This window comes from Syngnathus leptorhynchus, chromosome 13 (assembly GCF_054491065.1).
Source record: "Syngnathus leptorhynchus isolate UIUO chromosome 13, UIUO_Slep, whole genome shotgun sequence".
In the NCBI taxonomy this organism is placed as follows: Eukaryota; Metazoa; Chordata; class Actinopteri; order Syngnathiformes; family Syngnathidae; genus Syngnathus; species Syngnathus leptorhynchus.
Genome location: NC_141207.1, coordinates 3,223,589 through 3,248,796, shown reverse-complemented (window position 1 = coordinate 3,248,796; position 25,208 = coordinate 3,223,589). Strand labels below are relative to the sequence as shown.

Below are 25,208 nucleotides of genomic sequence, written 5' to 3'. Positions count from 1 at the left end.
TTTGTTAAAATTAGGATTTGAAGGCCTTGCGGCAATGTTTAGTTCAAATACGACACCAAACAAAATCCCAATATTGGCCAACTCGATAACCATTTTAATTAACAATCAGTTATCTACTTGCGTTTGTTTCTATTACATGTTATGCTCAGCTGTCATTATCAGACATGTAAAGAGCTGCCCGCCAAATCTTGAAAGAAATGTCTTTGAAGTGTTAGTTTTCATGCATTTGAAACAGCATTCCATTTTAATGCAAATTATTTTAATTAAGACTTCATTTTCTTCAGGAAAATAGAGAAAACAAAGCATGAGCACAACAACAAAAACAAATTATTTGAACTTCAGAACCGTTTTACTCATGAAGAAGTTCACAGTGTTCAAAGATTTTCTCTGGAGCGTATGACAAGTGAAATACATCAATTATTGCTTTGTTGGTGCATTCATTCACCACCCTTGAAGTGTGAATTAATGAGAAATTTGGCAAAACACTGGAAGAAGTCACTCAGAAAAATGTATCTTAATGGATTGTTTATTCATTTATTTTCCTTCTTAATTTCTGCAGTTGTAGTTTTTACAGTGGTGGCACTACACCAAGCAGGGCTCAACAATAGTTAAAAAAAAAGAGACCCCCTTAGTTTTAGATGACCACAATCTAAATTGGCCTTATTGTTTCTTAGAGTTTTTGATCATATCAGAATAATCACAATTCACAGAGAATTGCATAAACGACTGTAAACAAGTTTTGTTGAACGTGTGCCATAACTAAATTATGCAATTATTTACTTTTTTTTACCCTCAATTGTCGCAGAAAATTTAATCAAAGGTCAAGAGTCATCTTTTGCCACTAAATAATGGATTTTCCCTCCTGTTCCACAAGCCCTAAATGCACCCATCCTGCAACCCTGTGCTCTGATTATGCAGCTCCCGGCAGCAACAGCTTTGGCCTCCAGATGCTATCACCATTATGATTTAAAGAAAGAACTGAACTAATATAATGATAAGGGTGTGTAGCCCAGGAGAAGTCAAAAAGGTGCTGAATAAAATTACCATAAGTGCTTAAATCACCTCCCTTGCAGCAGTTCAGTAAACGTCCACAAAGCAATATATTGGCAACAACGTCATGCAGTCAGATCCACCCTGGAAGAGCTGGATGAAGTGGCTGGGAAAAGGCAAGATTCTTGTTAAATTTTTTGGAAGGCCGCCCTATGCCACCGCAAATATCGCACATACCATAAACCACCACTGAGCGTCTGTGGTGAAAGTCTCGAAAAGAATGACACAAGGGAAACGCCAAAGTTTGGTTACAGTGATGCCAAATGTTTTCTGTCTCAAGCAAGAATAAATAAATAAATAATTGCAGGGAGTGCATCTCAATTGTACATCCCATTTGTTAGTGATTATCAGTCACGAATAATGAATGCAATGTTTTACCTTTTAAGTTTTACCAATAAGTCCTTATTTGGTAGTTGAGTCTCCATTTGGCCCTTTTATCTAAGCTGAGACAGACCAAGTTTTATTGACTGTATTTATTTGATTTTTAGGAGGGGGCTAGAGTGGAAAGTTGTGAGCCTCTGCTAAGTCATCCAGTTCCAACTTTCAATCTACAGAGAGGAATTCTCTGGAAAGAGCATTAAATTGTCTTATCATGTGGGCTGCTGCATGCTGCACACAATCAAGATAAAATGCTGCATCAGTGACTTGGAGTGCATGTGTGTGAATGAATGTGTGCACGTGGAGACTTAAATCTCATAGCCATATTGATAAAAGAAGGTCATTGTGATGGCTCCTGAGTGCAGATTTCACACGTACTATAAGTGAAAAATGGCATTCTCTTCAGGTTTCCAGAGCAGTGAGCAAGTGCTGCCAAGTTTGATATAGCAAAGCAGAATCAGTGAGATCCAAAGGACTAACTTACCTTGTCATTTTAACATTATCCCTTCAAACAGTCAGTTACTCTAATCTGAGCCTTTTCAGAAGAACATGGAAGCATTCCATCCAAAATAATACTGTAATAAAAAAAGAATGAAATTTGTGAGGTGACTTTGTGTTTTGAAAAACTTTATCAGTCTTAGGGTCTGGTCACGAGCCAATCACAGGGCACACAGACAAACATGCATTCAGGCACTATCACACCAAGAGACTCCTCAAGCAATAGGAGAACAGCAATCACAAAACTCTTTATGCAACAACACATTTCAATCACAGTTTCTTTTCCTGTTCCCAGTTTCTCCCCCAATTCATTCAATTTTATTTTCATTACCATTTACAGAGTCCAAACATCCTTCCACATTACCCCCCTGGAATTAAGTCGTGCTGTAGTGCATTGGCAAGATGCTAGCAACCAGATGTTATTGCAAAAAGCATTGGCATCGCCTCCCAAACACACGAAAACACCTTGACACCAAGGCCACACAGGCCTATCAATTCAACCAATCAATTCTGTTTATAGCAATCACCTGACGGTATTATTCATGTTGAAGTCAATCGGTAGCACAGAAGGAAATGTGGCTGCTGGCGTCAGGGATTAATGGACAAAGGTGAAACATCATCACAAAGTCGTGCCTGCATGCGTTTGAATATACTTAGGATTCACCGATTATTGAAACCTCGATTAATTCTTCTTTCTTTTCCGACCCCGCATTTGACACCAGTGTCAAGGTAACGTGATGATTTAAGTCTCAATTAGTTAACAGTGATACAAGATAAATGGTAGGATTCCCTTACAGGTAGAGCTGAACTTTTAAGGTAGGACAAAATCCATTTCAGACACCGGTCGAAAGAAATCAGAAATGGAAAAACATTCTTAGTCTAGCAGTTTGTGTTTGGTGTTGTATTCAGACCATTTAGCAAAGTTTGTAGTGTGTCATTGTGTAGAATAAAAATGAACATTTGCCCTCATAAATTAAAATACTTTTAATGTATTTGCAGGCACTTGCTTTTTTCAGCACTCTGGTTCCCAAAAGTAGAATAGTCCGCTGTTAAACTTGCTGGACAGATAAGAGATGGTCTGCAAGGCTTCTCTAGTTGCACAGCTCAGGCTCTTACCCTGGTCAACACATTAACGAAAGCAGGACTTATTGGCCAGCAGTATATAGGCAGGATGGTGACTAACTCGCATAACACAACACACACTTGGCTGGTTTCAGCACGATAAGAAATGGGCTGTCTAAAGTATCCTGTAATCGTTGATCCTTGGGGTATTTTACCAAAAGCATGCCACATGCATGCCATTAACACAGCTGGAAACTTTCAATTGGAAAAACAACAACAAGAACATAGCGAGCTTTGTTGACAAAATATGTGCACTTTCTGTGTGGGGTGTTTCGGGAGTACGAGGAACTAAATCCACTGATAAGGGCGGTTCAGTCCCTGATGCCAGACTGAGTCTGCAGTAAGTTGTTGTTTTAAGATGTGAGGATGAAACCCACCCATGACAAAGCAATCACACATGCCCATCAGTGTGATCACTCCTTCAGACATAGTGTGCCCCTTGTAAGGAAGGCCAGAGCTGTCTTTGAAATTTAAAAATGACCAAAGTAATCCCCTTTCCATGATTTTTTTTTTTTAAATCACTTTCAGAAGATCCCTACAGTTGGTGTGAGACTGACATCAGCATAGCTATCTTATTACTCTCCCAAAGATGTGCGAGGTCAGTGCTATCAAGTTGAGTGGTGTTATAAAATAAATTGAATGTTCCACTGAGGAAAATGTTGAAGGTGATGGACAGTAAAGGGCTGCTTCTTAGAAACACCGTCACCTCGAGCACCTCAGGGAGTTAGAGGGACCCAGGCTTGAGCTGCTGGATGATTGGTTGGGGAAAAGGTTGCAATCGGAATTAAACATGAGCTGCCCTCCCGCCGTGGCATGGTTGTCCATCCGTCACCTTCTGCAGTGTGGAGAGGCTGCTTGTGCTCGTCCATGAGTCTGTCACTTGGTGGAAAAGACACACTTGGCTGCTCAGTGGTGGAATCAGCAATCGATGGGGACGGAAGCTTCTGTGGTACAAAGCCACAGACAGACTTTTCGTTTCTACTTTCTAGCCAAGGATCATTTTCAGCCAAAGTCTTGATTATAATTTCATGAATTTCGCAAATCCATGTTTATGAAAAGAGACCATTTTAATCTATCACTTGGCCTGTCTTTTATTTTCATGCCAAGCAGACAATTGACTCTTTTGATATTTTATTAGCAGTCACCTCAGGGCTATTTTTTCCATGTTTGACCACTTTTGAAGGTGACGCCAGCTGCAGAAATGATTGTGATTATGCTTATTTTGAAGAACACTGTGAGACTCCAAAGTGTTTCAGTGTTTGTCTTGATGTGTGGGAAATCAGATGGGACCCTAAAATAGCAGAGAAACAGCATAAGCGGTCACCATGAGGCAGTAGAACAGCAAGATTTATAGAAGTTCAACATTTCAAAATCCAAAGTATAATCAATTGGATTGAAACTTTGCAATCCCCTTTTCAACAGACATATATAATATTTTCTCTTATTATGCAATTATGTAGTTAGGTCGCTAGTGTGCCTGCTAAACCAACCTGTTAACCAACTAAATCTAATCATAGTATCCTATCATACATCCATCCATTTTCTGAACTGCTTTGTCCCCACGGGGGTCGCGGGCATGCTGGAACCTATCCCAGCCATCATCGGGCAGTAGGCGGGGGACACCCTGAACTGGTTGCCAGCCAATCGCAGGGCACACAGAGACGAACAGCCATCCGCACTCGCATTCACACCTAGGGACAATTAGGAGTGCTCAATCGGCCTATCAAGCATGTTTTTGGGATGTGGGAGGAAACCGGAGTGCCCGGAGAAATCTCAAGCGGACACGGGGAGAACATGCAAACTCCACACAAGGAGGGCCAAGGTGGAATCCAACCCGCACCCTCCTAACTGTGAGGCGCCCTCGTATCATACATCTATCATAGAAATTAATATTTGTATTTATTCATGAATTTACTCAGTCATTGTTTTTTGCAGTGTGGGCTATATGCGGATCGAATTGTAAAGTATCACATTTTACTTTCAAACCCTGCATGCTTTGAAATCGCAGGCGTCACACTGTTTTATATGCCTATGTTTTTCTCCATAAAATGCCACAAATGATTAATATCAGGCTCTGCCACAAATGTTAAAAGAATGCCTCGTAGTGCTGTCTTCGGTTTGCTTCTAACAGTCGGCAGAACAGCACTGATCAGTGGCTAACCAGTTTGGCACATGGCTTGACATTCTGGGCTCACTTGTATGTGTTCACTTCCTTATAAAAGACATGTGCTTTCAGTCATAGCCATGAACTATTTCCAAAGCAGGGATAAACATTGGCAGACTATTTGAGATAAGATTTGACCACAGTGACTCGAGGAAATAGCATTCTGATTTAAAGTGAATCATTCCATATTTTCAAACTTCAGTGTTTGTATGTAATGGCAACCAGGTATAAGGGGTGTCTGCAAAGTTCCAGGACTGATAGCAGAAAAGTATTTTCAACTTTCACAACAAATGCTGTTTTCTCCTTCAATGTAAACATGCTGGAGTATATCAATGTGACCTCAGCTCTATTTTGTGTTAGGCTGTCAAGCAATGAGGAGAAGGAGTGAAGGGAAAGAAAAGTCATTGCCGCTGATGAGTCTTTGAATCTGACCCATAGACCAGAGCCTTCTGTGGAAGAGTCCGACATCACCAAGACCAGTGTCATATTAATGGTAAGAACGTGTTCAACAAAGTCAATACTCTTTTCATTGATAGTGAAAGTGCCCACACAACATGTACTGACTAAAAATGCATGCACAGCTTGATACTGCAGTTTGATTTGGAATGAATATTAATTTAATGGCCAACTGTTTGATAGCCGGACTATTAATTTATTGCCTTTTAATTTCTCTGTTAAAAATAGCCCCCACCAGTATTGAGAAGACATGAATTTTCCCACACAACACATTTTTATTCTTAAGTGTTTGAGAGCCAGACAAATTGCAAGTAATTGTGTGTAGTCCAAATGAGTGTTGTTTTTTGAAATTCCATTATCATTAGTCTGAAACCGAGCTTCTTAGTCTTCACTGGCCTCTTATCCGACTGACACCTATGCCACTTTGTTTTCATGCTGCACATTTTATTGTCCTTCCATCAGTGTTTTTCTTCTGCACAGACTTGCAAACAAATTTAAGCATTGGCGCCTTAAAACTATTCTAGCATGATGTAGCAATTTTAACATTTCGCTGCCTTCTCCACCCCTGCGTTTTGCTCCACTGCTGTTAATTGTTTAAATCTGTACCAGTTTTATTTGAATAGACTGTGTCACCACACATGGCTAGTTAGCAGATGCCTTCAAGATAAGGACACACCTTTTACTTTGCATTTCCCAGCAAACCAAGCCCAAGTTTGAAATGATAAGACGAGTAGGTTGTCATTGAATAGAGCCTTATATCATAGAAATAAGCAGTAGACTAACATAACCATTCTAATGTCCCGTCATTTGAAACACTTTTTAGTTATCTTGTAATTTAAATTCAGGTGACTGCAACAAAACAAGATTGGGAAATTTTAAAACATATAAAAAAAAAAGTAAAACTATATATTTTAAATGACAACAAAACAATGACACCTTAAAATGATTGTGCATATATACCACCATGACATTTGTACTGAACACTCATGTCCCATCCATTGTTGTTGTTCTACCCTTTATAATTCACTTTGTTTTCAATACGTCAGCCATTATCCTAAAGCCAGGATTACAAGTGTTGTCTTCCAGTTAAAAGGCCAGCTGTAAATGAAGACCAGTCAATACAATGAGATGGATGACACCACTGATTTAGACACTGAGGGCTTCCCTTTGTTTCGATCGATACAAAGCCAGATTCCACATGTAGCCATTGTCTTCAAACATCCAAAATGGCATCTCTCCATCACTTGCCAGCACTCTTGCTACTCACTCATCTACGTAAAAGGTCATAACTCAAAGTGCCATTATTTTGAGTGCGGCATTAATGGAATCAATATTTTGACACATTGCCCTCCCTGTGCAGGTAATTGGTGTCACAGGTAAGCTTAATCGAGTTGCGGAGGAAACGTGAAACGGCTGGTAATAGGATGAAGGCTAAAGCAGAGCTCGTATGGCATTGCCGTTGTCCCATAGAGCCCACTTGAAAAAACAAAACAAAACAGTTTCATAGTGTATATTTCCTGGCCTCGCAATATATTTATACCTGAAGGTACTGTGACTGATTTTTTTGCATTCTGATTTTAAGGTAAAGTTTATTTTTGTGCTTAAACTAGTATTCACTTTTCCTAAACCGTGCAAAAGTCTACTTTTACTCCCCCCCCCACATAGTAATAATATTGACAATAAAGTAGGAACCATAGGGCAGTTTCAATTAGAAGGATTATGCTACAAAATAACAACCCAAAGCTGATATATACAACACTTGAAAGGTTGGTGCATGGATCAATCTTGTATGGTACCTTCTTTAGCCACACGACAGAAACAAATTGCTCGACATAACTCAGAGACAAGATCTGCCACATTAATTGACATGCTTTTCCTTTACCTTGCTGCCCATTAGGTTGTAGCTTGCGAGACATGCCCAGTCCATTTATCAACCTGGAACAATGCTTAAATTGTTTAAATGGTACTTGTTTTTACTTTTGGGATGCTTTGAGTAAGTGTGCTTTTTACTCTGTTTTCAAATTGCCCCAGCCTGTTTCACTAGATCCCTCATGGCCTCAGATTACATCTTGTCCGAGTCTCTAAACGGGGAACCTATTACAGACTGACTGGAAGAACCTCAAGAAACACATTTCAAGGTAAAAAAAAAAAAAAATACTCAAGATAGTCTTGGGGTGGCCTTGGCCATTCTCATTCTGGCGTTAAAACCCATTTGTGGGGAGGGTATACACGAAGTGTTGCCATCAATGCACACTCTTGCAACATCACACACACACAGAGAAAGCATAAAGTGTTTCTGACCCTCATGTTTCAGAGGTCACACTCAGACTTTTATTTGTTACTCTGTCATGTCAAATAGCCCTATCAGCTTTCCCCATCCCATACATTTACCTGACTGAGGTGGTTAAACAAAAATGCACTGAGAGGTGGTGGCCCTGAACTTTCACCCCATAGAAGGGCACATACAAATGTCAACCCAATAACGAGCTTCCTTCTCAGAGCAACAAATTGCCTAAACAGCAGCAGTCACTGGCAAGCAAGTCACTGGCTGGATCAGGAAAGAGGAAGGTGGGGAAGAGTGCTGCCACAAAACTATGATGTTGGAAATGAGTGATTTAATAAACACTCAACACGAATTAGTATCACTCAATGAAAAAAGACAGTACCATTACCAGTTAAGCAAAGAATGGTGCACTTATCAGCCATTAACATATAATATAATATAATATAATATAATATAATATAATATACATTTGCTTCATTTTTCCATTCGCATTTTCCTTAAAATATTATTGCCCACAGTTGAGTGGTTGGAAAATATTTTTGTCCAACTGCAGACATTTTAACTACCCTCATTTGTAGTGATTTATATAATTTCACATTCACACGTCTCCTTTCTCTGCATAGAATTTCCTTTTTTAACAGAATGTGTGTAGTGAAAGGCCATATGATAGAGGTAGACATGGTGCATCATGAAGTCATTATGCTGAACTAATTACTAAGGGCTCTTGGTCCAATTCATGAGCGGAACAGAACCATGCAAGATAGAATTTAGCATAACCACAATGCTACCTACAGCACCCTCAATACGAAGACAAATAAAATACATATGACTTGGCAGAGAGTGCACTGTGTGGGCTTTTCAATATTCAATACAGCCAAATTGAACTTTTCACAATACAGCATGGATGTTGGACTAAGCAGGGGTTTCAACTTGGTTCATTATTTATTTTTCTCAATTCCAGTGACAATTGCTGTATATTATTGTATATTTAGAAATTATATTTCGTCTTCACAGTGCCTAGTCAAAGTAAAGTTAACCTATGTATATTCACAACTTGTGACAGAACATAATTACGAATTATGCAGTTGTTTTTAGTTCCTATAAAAAATTCCAAGAACTAATTCTGGCATTGCAGCTCATCTTATTGTGCAGGTGTTTCTCGGGAAGTATCCAAATGAGTTATAGCTGTATTTTATGTAGCCTCCTGATGTGAATTTATTAAACTAAGCATACGTACAGCCAAATATGAAAAGCTGGGCACACGATTAAAAAGCATTCCAAATATGCGACCTGTATAAAAAACAGAAATGGAACTCTCAAGGTTGTATGTAATCTTTTATAAGACTGAAGTGCCATGAATAGTTTCTCAACAACACTTCACATGTCAGAGGACCTCTTGCATCTATCTAGCAAATTGGGTAAGGTTTTACTACATTTAATACATTCAAGTATCACTGTGGTATGTGAGCTTTTATTTTTTAGGCACATCCAGACCATTTGTGTACATCCAGGTTCTTCCTAAAACACCCGCAAGCGTATTCTCTCCAAATGGCTCGTGCTTTTATGTTAAATAATGAGTAGAGAGGCTTGGCCTGCTATCAATTGGCTTATGCATTATCATACTACTATGTTTAGAGCGATGTGCTTTATGTTGGGGTTGAGCCATTCTATTGTTTTGGCATCAGTAACCACTTGCGGTGTTTGCAGTAATCCTCACACCCTCGTCACCGCTATAATTGGCTAACGTTTGAATGCACCCTGAAAGCTAAACTATCTGTGCTCTGGAGGGGAAATACTGTGAATTGGTGATTGCTTTAATACCAGAGTGTTTCAAATTGCCTGAAGTTAAAGAGGTTTTAACTAATTTTATAAAAAAGTGAAGCCAATTTCCACTAACTCAGTTATTAAAACTTGCTATTATATTATTTTTTGATAACCAATGGGAACAAAATAGGTTCTCTGCAGATAATTGCTCTGAAATCATTGTGACAATTGTCACATTGTCTTTATTTCCAATCACATCAGTTTTGTTGTTGTTACCAGGAATAAGCAAAATTTGTTAAATGGTAGGCTGACTCAAACATTTAATTGTCTGGAGTCGTCTCATTGCTCAATGGGAGCTATTTGCTTATTTTCCATATTTTCTTTTCCCTGTGAATAATCAATGTTGATACCAAAATCGTGGCATATGCAAAGATTTCTCTTCCATCTATAATGTCACTACAACATAACAAGCATACTTGCAAAACACTCTTTTCAATCAGTCAAACAGGTTTAAATCTTGGAATTATATTCCCCCAACCCCCCCCCCCCCCCCTCTAAATAACTCCAATGGCTTCCCACTGTGGAGTTTCAATTATGAGGCGAATTCATCAGCAGTGAGACAATTATGGAGAGCCTGAAGCAAAATGATAACTGACAGTTATGAAATAACTGAAAATGTACATGCATGCAGAGATGATAGACAGCGGCAAATGATGGCATGGTCACATTATATTTTAAATGACTGTTAGAAATCTTCTCATCTGAAGACTTTCAGCTTCTCAGTAGATTCAATTTCCGGTTTGTTAATAGATGGATTCAGTAAAAAAAAAAAAAAAAGCTGAAATCTTGGTTTCAAGCTCTAACAGCCGGATCATTAATCCTGATTTAAAAAGAACAGTGCTAATTACGGCGTTGGAATAGCTGTTGGTGGGATGTATGCCAACAAATTATTCATACTTGTATCAAACATTTGCAATATAAATCTCACACAGCAATGTCTACATGATTTGTAGACATAATTGATGACAGTTTGGCTGTTGACGTTTTCCTACACTACGTAGTAGCTTAGTTGTGTGAAAATATTGATTGTGTGGCAATTACATTTTTTTGTCTTTGCTTATCTCAGCAGTTACAAACCAGCAGGCTCTCTTAGACTCTCTAACATCCCCTCACTTATTTTTTCTGCACTCCTGCCAGAATGCTGATAATTAACTCTCTCATTGGCCATGGAAGCTCATTAATAACTCGTCACCCTCCAGAGAGACAGCATGTCATCGATTCGATTCTCACCCAGGGTATAACCACGGAGACCTCCAGTGGCTCTTTGCTTACCTCAGCCTCCCTGGTGGGATGTTAATAAGCTGGCTCAAGGAAGAAGGTTTTTGCTGACACATTCCTTGTTCAGAAATAGGAGGGAGTTTTTTTCATAGTTAATGTAACCCTCGTTTATTTAACCAAGGGTCTCATATGCTGTTGAAAAAGGGATGGTAAACATCTTTTGCATAAACTCTGAAGATGCGATACATTGCTCAGTTATGAGTAGGGGCCTCTGATTTGCTTCAAATGTCATGGAGAGTTTTACTAACAGGTGGTAGGGTGAGCATGCACGGCAGCCTACTTGATAAATAAAATATAATATGGTAATGCCACTGGAGTAAAGGAGACACGATTGATGCTGATTCGGTCTGCGTTTAGTGTGAGCAAGCGGCAGACGTTCACAGACTAACATATGCACATCAAAAGCACGACGGCGGTGAATCGTACCCATATAAATGTGTGCGTGTTTATTCTCCTTCAGCAAGCTCATTTGCATACATGTCTGCTTACAAATTCAAACATGCTTATGTGAGAAAATGAATGCAAATGAGATGAAATGACTGGTACCAATACTTTCTTGGCGGAGGACGGGAGGCTGACCAAATCCTCACTGGGCGTATCCCGTTACCTTTCGCAATCCCAAAAGCCTTGGCCTGGACAGATGTTGGACAGTCACTCTACCATCAAGCAAAATTGAGGAATGTGCATTTCATTAGGAAAGAGATGCTGATGGTAGGCGCTAGATTAATCCTTGTCTGTTCCGTGTACAGACTCTCGTTTAAACATTCAGGAAAACAAACAAGCGCTCTGTGTCCTCATATAACGCACAAAATTGGGAGGCGACCTCGAGTTAAAGGTCACCAGACCAGAGGGCATCGATCCTTGAAAATGTGAGCCTCACAATTCATTGTTTGATGTGCCGTCAGACAGCTTCAGTCTTGTGTGTCAAATCCTGTGGTGCCAAACGGATTTTATTTTTATCAGTTTATCAGAAAAAAAGAGTATTAGCTTCCAATTATAACAAAAGCATGAGTTTATCAGAGGCGCAGATTCAATTTTGCCAGGGTTACCAAGGGCCAAATTATCAGTGACCTCTTGAGAAAGGTCAATGCATGTCCTAGCCAAAATAATAGAAATGAATAGCCTTTAGATCCCCAATGGAGACACCGTTTTACTGCAGTAAAGTAGAGCGTAGCAACTCAATAAGAACGATATTATAACAATCCTAAATCATATCAGTATTATACAAATATTGCAATCTGCAATGGCAGAAAAAGAGTTCGAGGCAGCTCTACGTGGTCATACTAGATACAGTACATAAAAGTGAAATAAAGCCAAAATAGTCAGCATCATTGCAGGAATGATAAATTAATAAATAATAAATAAAATAAAAATAAATGATCATTAAATTGCATTACAATACTAGTATGCAAACTATATGAGGGGCTCATCTTTGTTTCTATTCATTTTGAATTCATCCACCGCTCGATCGCAGAGTGAATCTGGCATTCGAAGTTGTCAATCACAGTTCTAAAGAGAAGGCCAGCACAAGGTTAATATATGACAAACAAACAAGAAAGAAGGAGTCCTTGTGTTTTGCTATGATACCTGCCTGCTCATGGGAATCAGGCCCAGATGTGTTATGGGTAACTCCCGGTGTTAGCGGCGAGTTAGGGGGTCATGCTGGGGTGGCTTAGTGCACCCCTCATTGCACACAGCTGTGCTTGCCATCCAGACACCCCTCACCTTTGACCTCGTGCCCCCTCGGTACACCTTTGGCAGGAATGCCGGATGATTGGCTACTTTGCGTTCCTTTTCATTTCCTCTTGCTACAGTCTTTACTAACAGCTGTCCGAGCATCCTGATGCACTACAGGCGAGGAAGAAACTTCATCTTAGACATTAATTATGGATGGATTTGAAAGCAATAGTAAATCAATAATGTCTGCTCTGGAATACACGTGTAGTTATGCAATTAATTATCCATTAAGTCATAATTGCACCCTGATCCTCGTTTTATGCTGTCTATCGAGATGACTTCCAACACAGTTAACCACCCGCAGCGAGCTTGGTTTCAAACTAAAAGGTCATTTATGGTTGAAAACCACAGGGATGGAATACAATTACTTTCAGAGGGATTTCAGTGTGACAATCTGAGCCATGATCTTGTAAGCGTTGAGACTAAGTACCGTAGAACAAGTGTTGTTGTTTTGAAGCGAGACCAAATTACAACATGTTGTGTCCCTTGGCACAGTTGGGTTCATTAGTCATTACCGTTGCAGTTCTGGCAAATTTACAACACACACTGGAACTTCAGTGCAGGGATCAGTGATAACATTCTGTGCTGACAGAAGTCTATTCGATGTAATTTAACATCTTTCTCTGGAATTTGACCCTCATTCACACATTTACATACTGTACCTTTGGGTATAGTCTCCTTCAGAGTACCACATCAAAAGTCCTTATTCAATTAAAATGTGAACAGAACTTGACAGAGGGGCCCTTTTAGTAGTTGCCCTCATTTGTTAAAAACAAACTTAGCAAACACTGGTGTTTATTTTATTTTTTTATAATTGTTGAGTACTCAGAAATGAGAAAATCACAGTGGAATATGTTTCACCAAAAATAATTGCTTAGTGTGTGCGAAATACAGGTAAACTTTTGAGATGATCCAGAAATGGTTCCCCTTGTTCAGTTTTGATTCCTGACATTTTTCTTTTCATGGGGTTTAATGGTGCGGCAATGATGGTGCGTCTAGCATCCTTCTACAGAATTTAGAAGATCCAGATAGTCAGTTCGATATAATACGGTTGTGTATGAAAAGTCAAATCTTTTTCCTCAGTGACAAAACAAAAAACGATTCTATCCCAAAATATAAAGCAAGCCCTCCTTGTTACCAACTCTGCTCATTTATGGAGATGAGATGGGGATTTAGTCTGCCATGGATGATGGATTGAGGCAGTGGTGTAGACGAGGTGAGATGTGAGACGCTCACTTGCTGCTGAGTCCAAATGAAGATGAAAGAGAAACGTTTAAACTATGTGCCTTTGTGTTTCATCTCCTTCGAGGCTGGGCCTCTGTTGTCCCTCACGTGGCTGGGACAAATCCATTAGCTGCGCTGTATCTCGGCTACTGCAGGCGTCACCTTAGCTGCTGTCACTCTGGCGGCAAGTGAAAGAGACAGCCACAGATAATGGCAAAGACACAGACATGAGCTAAATAAAAACAAGTGAATGCTGAGTGTCTCTAATATTGGCTACTAAAATTAGAACTCATTCAATATTATTAACAAATCATCCAGGCAGATGAGTTTGATGCAGACGATTTTCTAGTGTATGAAAACACTCCACACAACACTAGCCTCTTGTAGTCTATGATATTCATGAACTAGGCATGCCATAAAAAAAAGAAACAAAGCATCAAAGGTCATCAATGGAAAATTCTGTCACTGTTGTTCACCTTCCCCAAGTCCTACACAAGGTGTGACAGAATAGGGAAGTTGGCGATACTGAAGTGCTGAAAGGAGGACTGATGGTGCTGGAGGGTGACACGGGATAAAAGGATCGGCTGTACCCTCAAACATGCTTTTTTTTCCCAAGACACGTCTGGGTAACCTCATAGCAGCATTTGTGGTGTATTTACTAAGACCAGTTCTTCACTCAAGTATCCCAACGAATGTGTCGTGTTCAAACTTATCCAATGCCCTAATCCAAGTTTCTTTAAATCGTAAAATTACACTTTCCTCAGGTTCTTCTCACTTAGTCAACCGTATTGTGACAGCAAATTTATTCTAATAAAAGTGTAAAGTGTTTTTAGGAATATTCTTGATGCGATTTTAATCCACATCCTTTTGCTGCTCTTTCTGACCAACTTTGCACCCTCAACCCTTGCATTATTCATCTTGTGATGGAGTCAGACAAGATGCACTTTACAGTATTATTTTCCACACCTTTGGTCTTCATCCAGCTAAGTGCGACAAGAAAGCCCTGATGGCACAAGGTGTTGTTGACGGAGGAAATTTAGACGTTGAGGACAAAAACTGACCAAGCAAGAGGCTGCAAACGGGTAAATGTCCAAGTACATTTTATGTCTTGGCTACAGCATTGTTAATACGGCGTCTGCCAGACAGACGCCGTATTTTGTTTCACTCTGTTGGAGCAATACATAATATTAGCTAGTGTGCTATGTCTAGCAAGTCGCATTGAATAAATCTAGCTCTGTAATGGTTCAAACAGAGTAAAGTAGGCTTCTATTGAATTAATCCCCAGCGAATAGATAGTTTATGGCATCCCTTGACGATTAGATGTTTTTCTGTATTTTTTTTATTGCAAGCCATGAGATAAGACTGAGTTCCTTTAATGATATCACTTTAATGTAAGTAGTAAGACAGTGTTAGCAGATTTAACAAAATCAGGTAAAATAATTTAATTAGACCAACGAAGCATTACTCTCACCGGGCACTTAAGCAGTCTGGTATCATAACATCAAATTCATCCAAATATTTAGTACACAGCATTCAAAAATTGCATGACATCATCTATAAAATGTCTATCAAATGTTCTCTTCATCCAAATATTTAGTACACAGCAATCAAAAATTGCATGACATCATCTATACTATGGCAATCATTTAAAAAGCTTATGGATTACTTATCATTCATGTTCATTATTTATAGACAGGTCTGTACTATGACAATAAAATGTCTTGATGCAAACCAGCAATTCCGACATTGACACTGAATCTGATCTTGTTATTCCACTGTGTTTCCCTCGATAAAAAGTATTTTATTTCATTCCTAAATACCAAACCTGCGACACAGCCTTTACGTTACCCACGCCCTCCAGTCTACAACCGTGTACTCGCCATGGCAAATTTACTGTGGCTGAACTAATTTGTATGCTCATACATTTTTTTTTGTCTGACATAGCAACACTTAGTTATTCCAATTGCCATTACTCTGGTGTCTGATGTTTTCCTTTTAGAGAGCGTGTCTGATACGAGATCCGTAGATCACAATAGAACCATTCCAGTGATTGATACTTCCCGCAAAGCCTCCTGGGATGCTATTTTTTCACATCTAGAAAAGGGGAACATTTTTGTTTCTACAAATGAAAACAAATGGAGTCAGATGGGAAATTGTAGAGGGATAGAAAAGGATCACTATTTTGTGGTTCCATGTCAGCCACAAGGTCACATACCAGAAATCAAGATCCCCCACAGCGAGGCGAGCTTTTTTGTTTCGACGGCGGCACATTTTTAGTGCTCTCAGGGTTGCAACAATCATGGAAATTGGCCAGCTGAAAATGGTCCAGTGGTTCCCACTGGCAGGCGCCACCCTTGACATTCACTGCAGTATAAACTCAGCTGTGCCTGACATTTAAATTTCATTCATGGAAAAAGCTCAAGAACCCACAATCCATGAAATCGAGCAGTGCCCTAGTCTTTGGGTCACAAACACAAAAGCTCGCCTTATTCTGGCATTTTTCACTGTAGCCTAGAGGTATTAGGCCAATTACCTAGTTAAGTAATGTGTCTCCTTAACTGACTAGCCCGGTAGCCCAGAGATGGGCATAGAGAGTGACTGAGTTAAATCATTGGGAGATTGTCATGTGTTTAATTGTCTGAAGCATAATCTTAGAGCTCGTTTCTAAAGCATTCAAAACAACCTTCAATACCAGATGGTTAGGGCGAACATATGGAGGGAACCACTAGTTTCTCTTAATTGTACTCTCTCTGTGATGTTCTTAACAACACAGAGGCCATAATCCTTTACATTATGTTATCAGGCAGGGGAATGATAGCGGTAAATTGTTTAGTTCAAGTGTGCAGATTAATTTAATGGAAACAAATGCTTGACCAAGAGGTTGACCAATATACTTTCAATAAAAACAGATCAATATCAATGTTGGTCTAGAGCTGGATCTGCTTATATTTTGATACAAAAGTGCCCCATTGGTAAAGTGGTATAGTGGGTTCCTCGCAAGGAATGTGAGAGTTCAGGTGACCCTAAAAAAAAAAAGTTTATTCATAAAAAGGAAGCCAAAAAGGCCATTTGTCTTTGGTAGGCTATTTTTTGTTTTTGTTGGAACAATGCTTCTTGGTAATAAATCTTACATTGGTGGAAAAGCTTGTTTTAAATGGCACCACATTTGTAAGAAACAGGCATATGTGGTTTGTGCCCATGAATAACGACACACATCTCTGTCACATTCAAACATCTTATTTTGCTTTTCTTATTGACTCTTGTTTGGTGTACTGGATTATTGAAGTTTAAAGAAACAAGACATATAAGCAATATAACCATTATACATTTAAAAACAGGCATCTTTTAGAAACATTATTTATGTATTTGAAATAGTCTGATGTAAAATATGTGTATTCATTCAAGGAAGGTTTCTCCATGTTATTTTCATCCTCAATTTCCATATCACACGCAGGTAAGTAGGTTAGTCTGTAAAATTCTACGTTTTATGTCTAACGTGCCAGTCTTCCAGATTACAGATAAAGACCCAATTTCATACGGCTATGACTGACTTCATCAGACATGTGTGTTAAATTACCCAGAGTACTCTCTGGGTCCTGTCATGGCGACTGCGATGTGGCCATCTAATTACTCGTGGCTGGCAGCTTGGCATTGTCATGGCGCCTGCATTTTACCTCGTGTTTCATGTGCCAGTCAATTACCCCAATTAATCTGGTGAATAAAAACAACGCTGGAGAGTGTTTTGGTTAAATCCAAATGACCATTTTCTTGGGCATTACACGCATTACCGGTAATGAATCCAAGCTGCTGCCTATCTGAGCATTGTATATGTGAATGTGTTTTTGCCAACAGAGATCATGATTTGTGTGCTGGCAAGACGTGCACAGCTTGTTTGGGCTCCCAGTTGCTCTTGTGACAAAATTAACTCAGATAAAGCAAAGGGGTGAAGAAGACACACTGAGAATAACGTAGTTGCAGATGCAGACGATCATATCTTCAGAGTCCAAATCCAGAGTTTTTTTTTTTTTTTTTTATAAGACGTGCATGCTTAAAATCAACTTTCACAAAAGAAGCATGTTGCCCTAAACACTCAAACGTTTTGCTGTGAAACAACAAGAAATGGTGGATTGATCTGTTACAGCAGTTATGTGGGATTTTGTGGAATGCATTTTCATTGTACTGCGCCATTTAAAGCAATAATCCCTTCAGGGCATTTGGACTTCTGTCTGCATGTATAAATCTGCAAGATAACCAGATGCTGGGTTATTAGCCAGGACATTCTTTTGACCAATCTTGTTAAACCCCCACACCTTTTTTTGTCTGTCAATGATGAAGCCAATTTTGCTGATGGGTTAGTGTCAAGAGAACTGACCACATATGGACCAGAAGAACAGATCAAAGCATATTGTGGTGAGGTCTTTTGCTCCTTGGGTTACACAAATCTCCTTTTTATGCTATTTTCAGCAAATGCGGTCTTTGTGCGTGAGTCGAACATTGATGTTGATCAAATATTTATTTTACAGTATTGCTTTTACAAAGCATTTGTTCTTGCTATGAACTAATTTATTATTGAAGAAACTGCAGACTATTGTAAAACTGCTGAAATCAGATTTTCCCACCCTGTACCTAATCTGTGTGGGACTATGGAGGCTCTTGTGATTTTGTGATACAATACACACTTTTGTCAATCATTAATCATTTTTAACAACAAGATCTGTCTCCATAAAATACACCTCAAACAAAAAAGTGCCCCTGGTTGATTGACGTTAATGACTTTTATCTCTTTATCTTCAGTTGTTCCAGTTGTCTCACACCCTCTCCTGTAAATTGGCCTGATTTTTATTTTTTTTTGGAATGGGGGGCTCTGATAAAGAGATAAGTGAAACAAAACTCCACTGACCTTCCACTTTCTTTTTTACTCTTTTGTCATCTGAGAGAGTTTCTCCTCGTTTCCTCAGCTGTTCCTCGGTTTCTGGCCTTGTGATAAGCTGATCCAGCAGCCTCATTCGCTTTACTCTCTGACCTCTCGGCTCCCAGTGTAATTACCTTTAGTTTAATGTACCGCTGTCTCTCAAGGAGATGATGTCTCATTGTAGCTTGGGAAAGATGGCCTCCTCCCTAACACCATCACCAAAAAAAAGAAAAAAAAAGGTTTTCAAGAATATATTTACATTGGCGGTAACAAAAGTATCCATCTGGGAAGGAAATAAAATCTGTATAACGCAACATCACAAAACTCTGGTTTTCATTTCTATTTAGAGGATACAGTAATTCATACTTTCCATCATGCATTTTTTAACAACACTTGTGGTGCTGCTAAACAGATTTCTACTTAATGCAGATGTGAGAAGTATTGTCCATATTGTTGTGATGAAAAACAAACGCCACCACTCGTTTTTGTTTTCTCTTAACAGACCCTTTGTCAGCATGAATCAAACACTTATACTTAAGACTTAAATCTGAGTTTAAGGTCAGATTGTATTCGACATTTTGTGGCATTTATTGGTGGCTTGTCACAAAAGGGATACCCTTATGAATTATTAAAAGCTTGAATGAAAATAGGTGGCTTGCATGATGCATCTGGGAAGGTTTCTTGTGTGAAAACAAGCCATACAAGTGATTGCTGCACCATCTTTCCTGAATAATTATTGAGAATTGAGGAGATCCTCCTTTTATAGCCAGACATGACACTCGCCTGTTTCCAATTAACCTGTTCATCTGTGGAATGTTCCAAACAGGTATTGTTTTTTTGAGCATTGCTAAACTTTTTGGGTTATTTGTTAGCTACGTCCTAGCTTTTTAGAACGTATTGCAGCCATCAAATTCAAAATAATAGAATGTTCTCCCCAAACACACACACACGCGCGTGCACGCACACACGCACACGCATCCTCACACAATATTCTGTTTTTATTGCATTTTACATATCGTCCCAACTTCACATAGAATGATCAGATAACACAGTGACATCAAGGTAGTGCAGATTCAGGCAAATTACTTCACCATTTTCCCCCATTTCTTTCATCCAAGTCATTAATAGCAAATGGATCACATTTGGAGAACACCAACTTTCTTTGAAAAGGCCAGTGACCAAAGCTAGACAGATTGATGGATGCCTAAACAGTCCATCATGAGGTGGCCAAGTAAAAAATAAATAAAAAAGTTGATCCTGTCTGGCTCCTCAACTGCCCCTGAGTCAAGGTGGTGACGGGAAGGAGCGTGAATGATAGATGAAGATGCATGACTGCAGGCAGACCATCAGATTAGTGGTTAGTTGTATCTCATGTTGTAGTGTAATCAATCCCGTTCATCCTCCACTTGTTGGTTTGATCAGCTATCTCACAATGTCTCATCGCAACGATGGCCAGCCACTCATGCCAAAACTCTAAGAGTCTGCAATCATACAGCCACACAATTACCCAATTGCTTTTCATCTAAGCCATACAGAAACTATTTTCACCATTGTGGTAATATAAGCCAGCCTTCAAGTTCTGCTGGTTTATCACACATCTTTTGCTGATTATTCTCTTTTACTTGTAAATGGGATGTGATACCCCAAGGATCCTCTATATTCTTGTCAGTGGCCAATGTTACAACATTTTTGTAAACTCCATCTAGCAGTACACATAATTTAGAAAGGAAAAACGTCATGTGTATGTTCAAACAATTTTGTAGCTGGGGAAAAAGTGGGAAACAGGCCCTGCCAACAGCTTGATATAAACACATTCAATATTCAGGATTGCAGTCATGACTCAGCACAGCAATCACCCAGATAAACACAAATTAATTAAAACCTAAGAGAGAGGCTTAAGTCACTTTGTCTTCCTTTTCCATGCAAGAGAAATAAACAAACCAATCATAAAATACCCCAATTACATTGTCCCGTTTCCCACAAAACTTTTGGATGGGGCAAAGGGCCAGCACTAGATTTTTTCTTAGAAATAGACCCATGCGTATGGGGAGAAGTCTTAATGGGAAAAAAAATGTTGTTAAATCCTGTGCGACACTGTAAGGCAGTCCAACAAGATGAAAGCAAGCCACACTAAATGCTGTAAAATGGGTAGATCATCAATGTTTACATTCACTATTTGAGCAATATTTCTGGCAATAATAACCAACCACACATTTCTTGTATTGTCTGATCTTTGCAAAAAAAAATTCATTTTAGCAATATTCTTGAGTCGTTATCCAAAATTTACATACTTTTTCTTTGTTACTGTAGCCAGGTAAAAAGGTTTTAGTATTTAAAAAAAAGAGTAGAAACTGGAAAATACACATTTGGCATCAGACACAGTGACATTATTTACATTTCAATACCGTCTTGCTGCTGCCTGTTGTGTTGATACTGTGTCTAGGTTGATGCAAAATCTGGTATAGTTTCACTATATAAACTCTGCATGACTGACACAGCAAAATAAACCTTGCAAAAAAAAAGTCAAGTTTTGAAAAAAGCAGCTGTTTTAGAGATGTTAGGAATGCACCTGAAATTAGCAGCTGTTTTTTCAGAGTTAGGGTGGTGCCTCTGAGTTAATTGTCAACGTTGTAGTGTAGTGATTTCTACAGATGTACATCTGGCAGCTATGGCGCGTGAAAGAAAAAAAATATGAAAGAAGAAGGCACCATTGGGCTTTAATGGGAATAAATGGCTTACCTGAACTACAGCAAACCACATCCTGTTCAGATTGCCCGAAGGTCTCCCGTCAATCTCGGCCACTAAATGGGCCTTTCACCGAGGAAAAGAATGTGTCAAAGTTAAGTGAAATGTTTATGTTATGGTTATGTTAAGGTGTGCAGAATTTGACGTTAGGGGTCTGAGCTGCATCACACACAGATTATTATTATGAGCTATTCTTTCCTGGCATGACTTTCACAGTATTTGAGCAACAAGGTTCGGTTAAATCATGCCACCTACCCAAAGTATATTATTATCATAAGTACCAATAGTAATTAATGCCATGTGTAAAGGAAGCTTAGTCATTGTGGTTTTGGAGTGCCATCCCAAGGTAGAGAACATCTTGCAGTAGTTTGTGGTGTGTGTGTGTACGTGAATGTGTGGTTGTGTCTATGTGTGTGTCTGTGTGTGTGTGTTTATGTGTTTGAGACTGGGCGGAAAGGTGGATCTGTTGTAAACTTTGTGGGGGAGAGGTGGAATGACCTAAACGGAAGGATTTGTTTCTCACACTTTCAAACAGAGGCAGAATGGCAGAAAAGGTCTTGAAGTGTAATTGGCAAATCAAAAAACTATTCTTTTGCTGCCAGTTCCATTTGCTGCTCCTCATTTATCTGCTGAAGCTCCAAAAGTTTCACCTCCGGTCAAATTTAATCTATGATTCTATAGTCTGTCTCTGCAGAATAGGATTTTTTTTTCTGCCTATGAATCCTTGCACAGTTTAATTGGTTTACAAAATGATATCATCTTTCAAGAGTAACTTGATATTAAGTATGGGGTATTGAATTAAAATACACAATTACAATCGTTCCAAACTTTTCAATTCCAATCAAATACCCATTTCTTATCGATTCCACCGTGCATACATACACGCCATGATGAACCAAGGGAGAAGGCAACTTCCAATAATAAAAGAAATGCATAACTGGTGTAACAGACATCCTCAAAATGAATAAACAAACGAGGTAAAAAAAATACCAAGAGTAATTTCCTCATAAATTGGAGTACTATGCAAAAGTCTTAAGGCACCATGAGACTGTTATTTTAGCAATTCTACAATAACCATGTTTAAATAGTATGTATTTTGTCAGAGCCCAGCCCTATGTCAAGAACGATCTGTCATTGAAAAAAAAATGAGAAGAATAGCTGTTGAAATATGTTTGACTGCATTTTATCTGATAGAAAGGTAATGTGTAATATCTATATCTATATCTATATCTATATATGTATGTATGTATGTATGTATGTATGTATGTATGTACGTGCAACAGCTGTGGGACAGAGGAACAGAGGAGTTGAAAACGTGACGTGTAAGTGAGTGAGTGAGCTTGGCAGGAGAAAGGGGGAGCTGGAGGACTGTGATGGAGGTCAGGGTGTCAACTCCTATTTCAATGCTGAGGTTACCTGGGTTGGTTGCTTACCTGTTTGAAATAATGGAAGATAATCTAGACATTACAACATTGGGACATTGTGTTTATCAGCCAGAGATTATGTTGATATATTGCTATCAATATGTAGGTATATTATATAATATATTTTTATTATATACAATATTATTTTATCCTTTATTTTGATTAACATTTGAATCGTTCACAAATCCTGCATGTCAACCAGTGAAAATCTGTTGGATGCACGTTACATGATACAATAAATGATTTTGGGTCCATGACAAGACTTCATGCATTGAGGCTATGCAGTAACTAGAGCACTGTGTGGACAAAACATACTGCTGCAATCCATTTGCGTTGAATGGTTTGAATTAACTTTTCAAACACGGGCCAGTATTTTCTTAACATTGGAGATGCGTTTTTTTGTTTTTTTCTTTACAATCGAGATACTCGTGTATCCCGACGAAAAAGGTAAACTTTGATCAGCACTTACTTCTTACATCTAAAAAAAATAAAAGCTGCTTTGTTAGATGAAATATGAATCTGACCTATATTTGATTAATAACAAATGAGATTACGTTAACACCATAGTCATCAATGTAAACTCAACCAATTGTGGTGTGTTTTTGTCATTGTGAGATTAATTGTGACATTCTGTGCATTTATCAGTTTGTCAATTGGATTTAAGATGTTTGTACAGCAAACAACTCAACAACTCAAACATTCTTATGCAACATATAACACAGCTATGCCTGATTGGACCTAATAATTTTGTATTGGTGCAACACATTTGTAGAGGTTTCTGAAGCAAGAGGTACAAAAACAACGCTGTTCTTGCCAAGAAAGAATCGCTTTTGCCGGGATGCTCAAGGTAGCTGAGGTCAAAATGTTCCTGTTCACCTCTTGTCGTATTTATCAAGCCCGTTTAATTGATGTGTGACAAATTGAAAATCCCATTTAGTTTTGTAGTAGCTGTTGTATTAGGTGTTATATTGGTAACATGAGATAGAATAAGTAAGTACAGTATGAACACGCCATGTTTGGTCTTGTAGAGTAACTGTCGGTTTTGGAAAGTGGCCACAACACCCCAGTGTAATAACTTATCATTATTAATATCCATGACAACAGACCACAGTGGTTTTATCCACTATGAAAGCGATCCCACCCTGCAACAAAAGGTTTGGCCTTCAAGCTCAACTTTTTTGAACGATACAAATGAGTATGGTGTTTGTTTTTTGATAAGCAGCCTCCTCCTTATCGTGTTCCTTTCCTGGAAGACTTGGGCTATACATTGAGATGATGGATTGTAAAGTTTAAGTGTGTTAAGCCACCCGGCTCCACTTTCACCTCCTCAAGATTAACAGCAGCTTTCCCACCTTGGTGTGTAGATTCACATTTGTCAAAAATGTAGAGCTCACACCACTGCGGTGATGTTATCTGAAGAACCTGGAACGATCCACATAACTTGTATGGTACAATTTGCAGAGATAAAGCTACTCTAAAACAATATTGCAAAACAACTTTGTTATCTAACTTAACAGACGGTACACTGTTACTTGGAAAAATATAGGTTTGGCTTATTTCAACGACTACTTTGAGGGTGCCACAGGAAATGAAAGAAACCGCCGTTTCCAAGCAGTGTTATGTGTCGTGATTGTTTGAGAGCATCTGGGTCACTTGGTGCTAATCCATCTAAGAGTCATCTGTGCTTTTCTCCCACTCACCTTTGACCTTCCTCAAGCTCTCTGGTCCCAAATTCATCGCTATTAAGGAGATGAGATGAAGCCGTGGGGCATTGTTAGAAAGAGCGGCAAGGTTTTCCTTCGGGTCTTTCCTGCGGTTCCGAGTGTTCGTAAACGTTTCCAAGCCTTGTGATCCTGCGGGGCTTTTTTCCCTACTGCAAATATGAGAGGGTGAGCACATTATTTGTTTTTGACTGACCACTAACAGTACAGAGGGTGACTCGTCCAGAGTAATAGCTTCCAGAGGGGGCTGTCAAATACTGTGAGCACACAAATCAGTTGAGGCAATGTGAGAAACAAAGTGTCACCAAGATGAGACCCTCCCTAAAAGGTTCGCAAATTCTTCTCTCTTGTAATAGGCTGGTTTGGCTTTGAAGGACATTAGTACTGGGAA

General features: G+C 39.0%; 1 protein-coding gene across 10 annotated transcripts in view; it reads right to left on the bottom strand.

The window, feature by feature from the left end:
- Positions 1-25,208, bottom strand: part of mfsd8l1 (major facilitator superfamily domain containing 8-like 1) — a 304,788-nt gene that overhangs the window by 12,448 nt on the left and 267,132 nt on the right. For 6 of the 10 annotated variants that reach the window (XR_015067938.1, XR_015067935.1, XR_015067940.1 and 3 more), the window contains one exon: positions 15,269-19,133. The gene's annotated coding sequence lies outside the window, so the exon portion shown is untranslated. Of the gene's footprint in view, positions 1-4,241; positions 4,340-12,641; positions 14,194-15,268; positions 19,134-25,208 lie in introns of those variants that run through there. The other 4 variants (XR_015067944.1, XR_015067942.1, XR_015067943.1 and 1 more) reach the window with 4 other exon arrangements.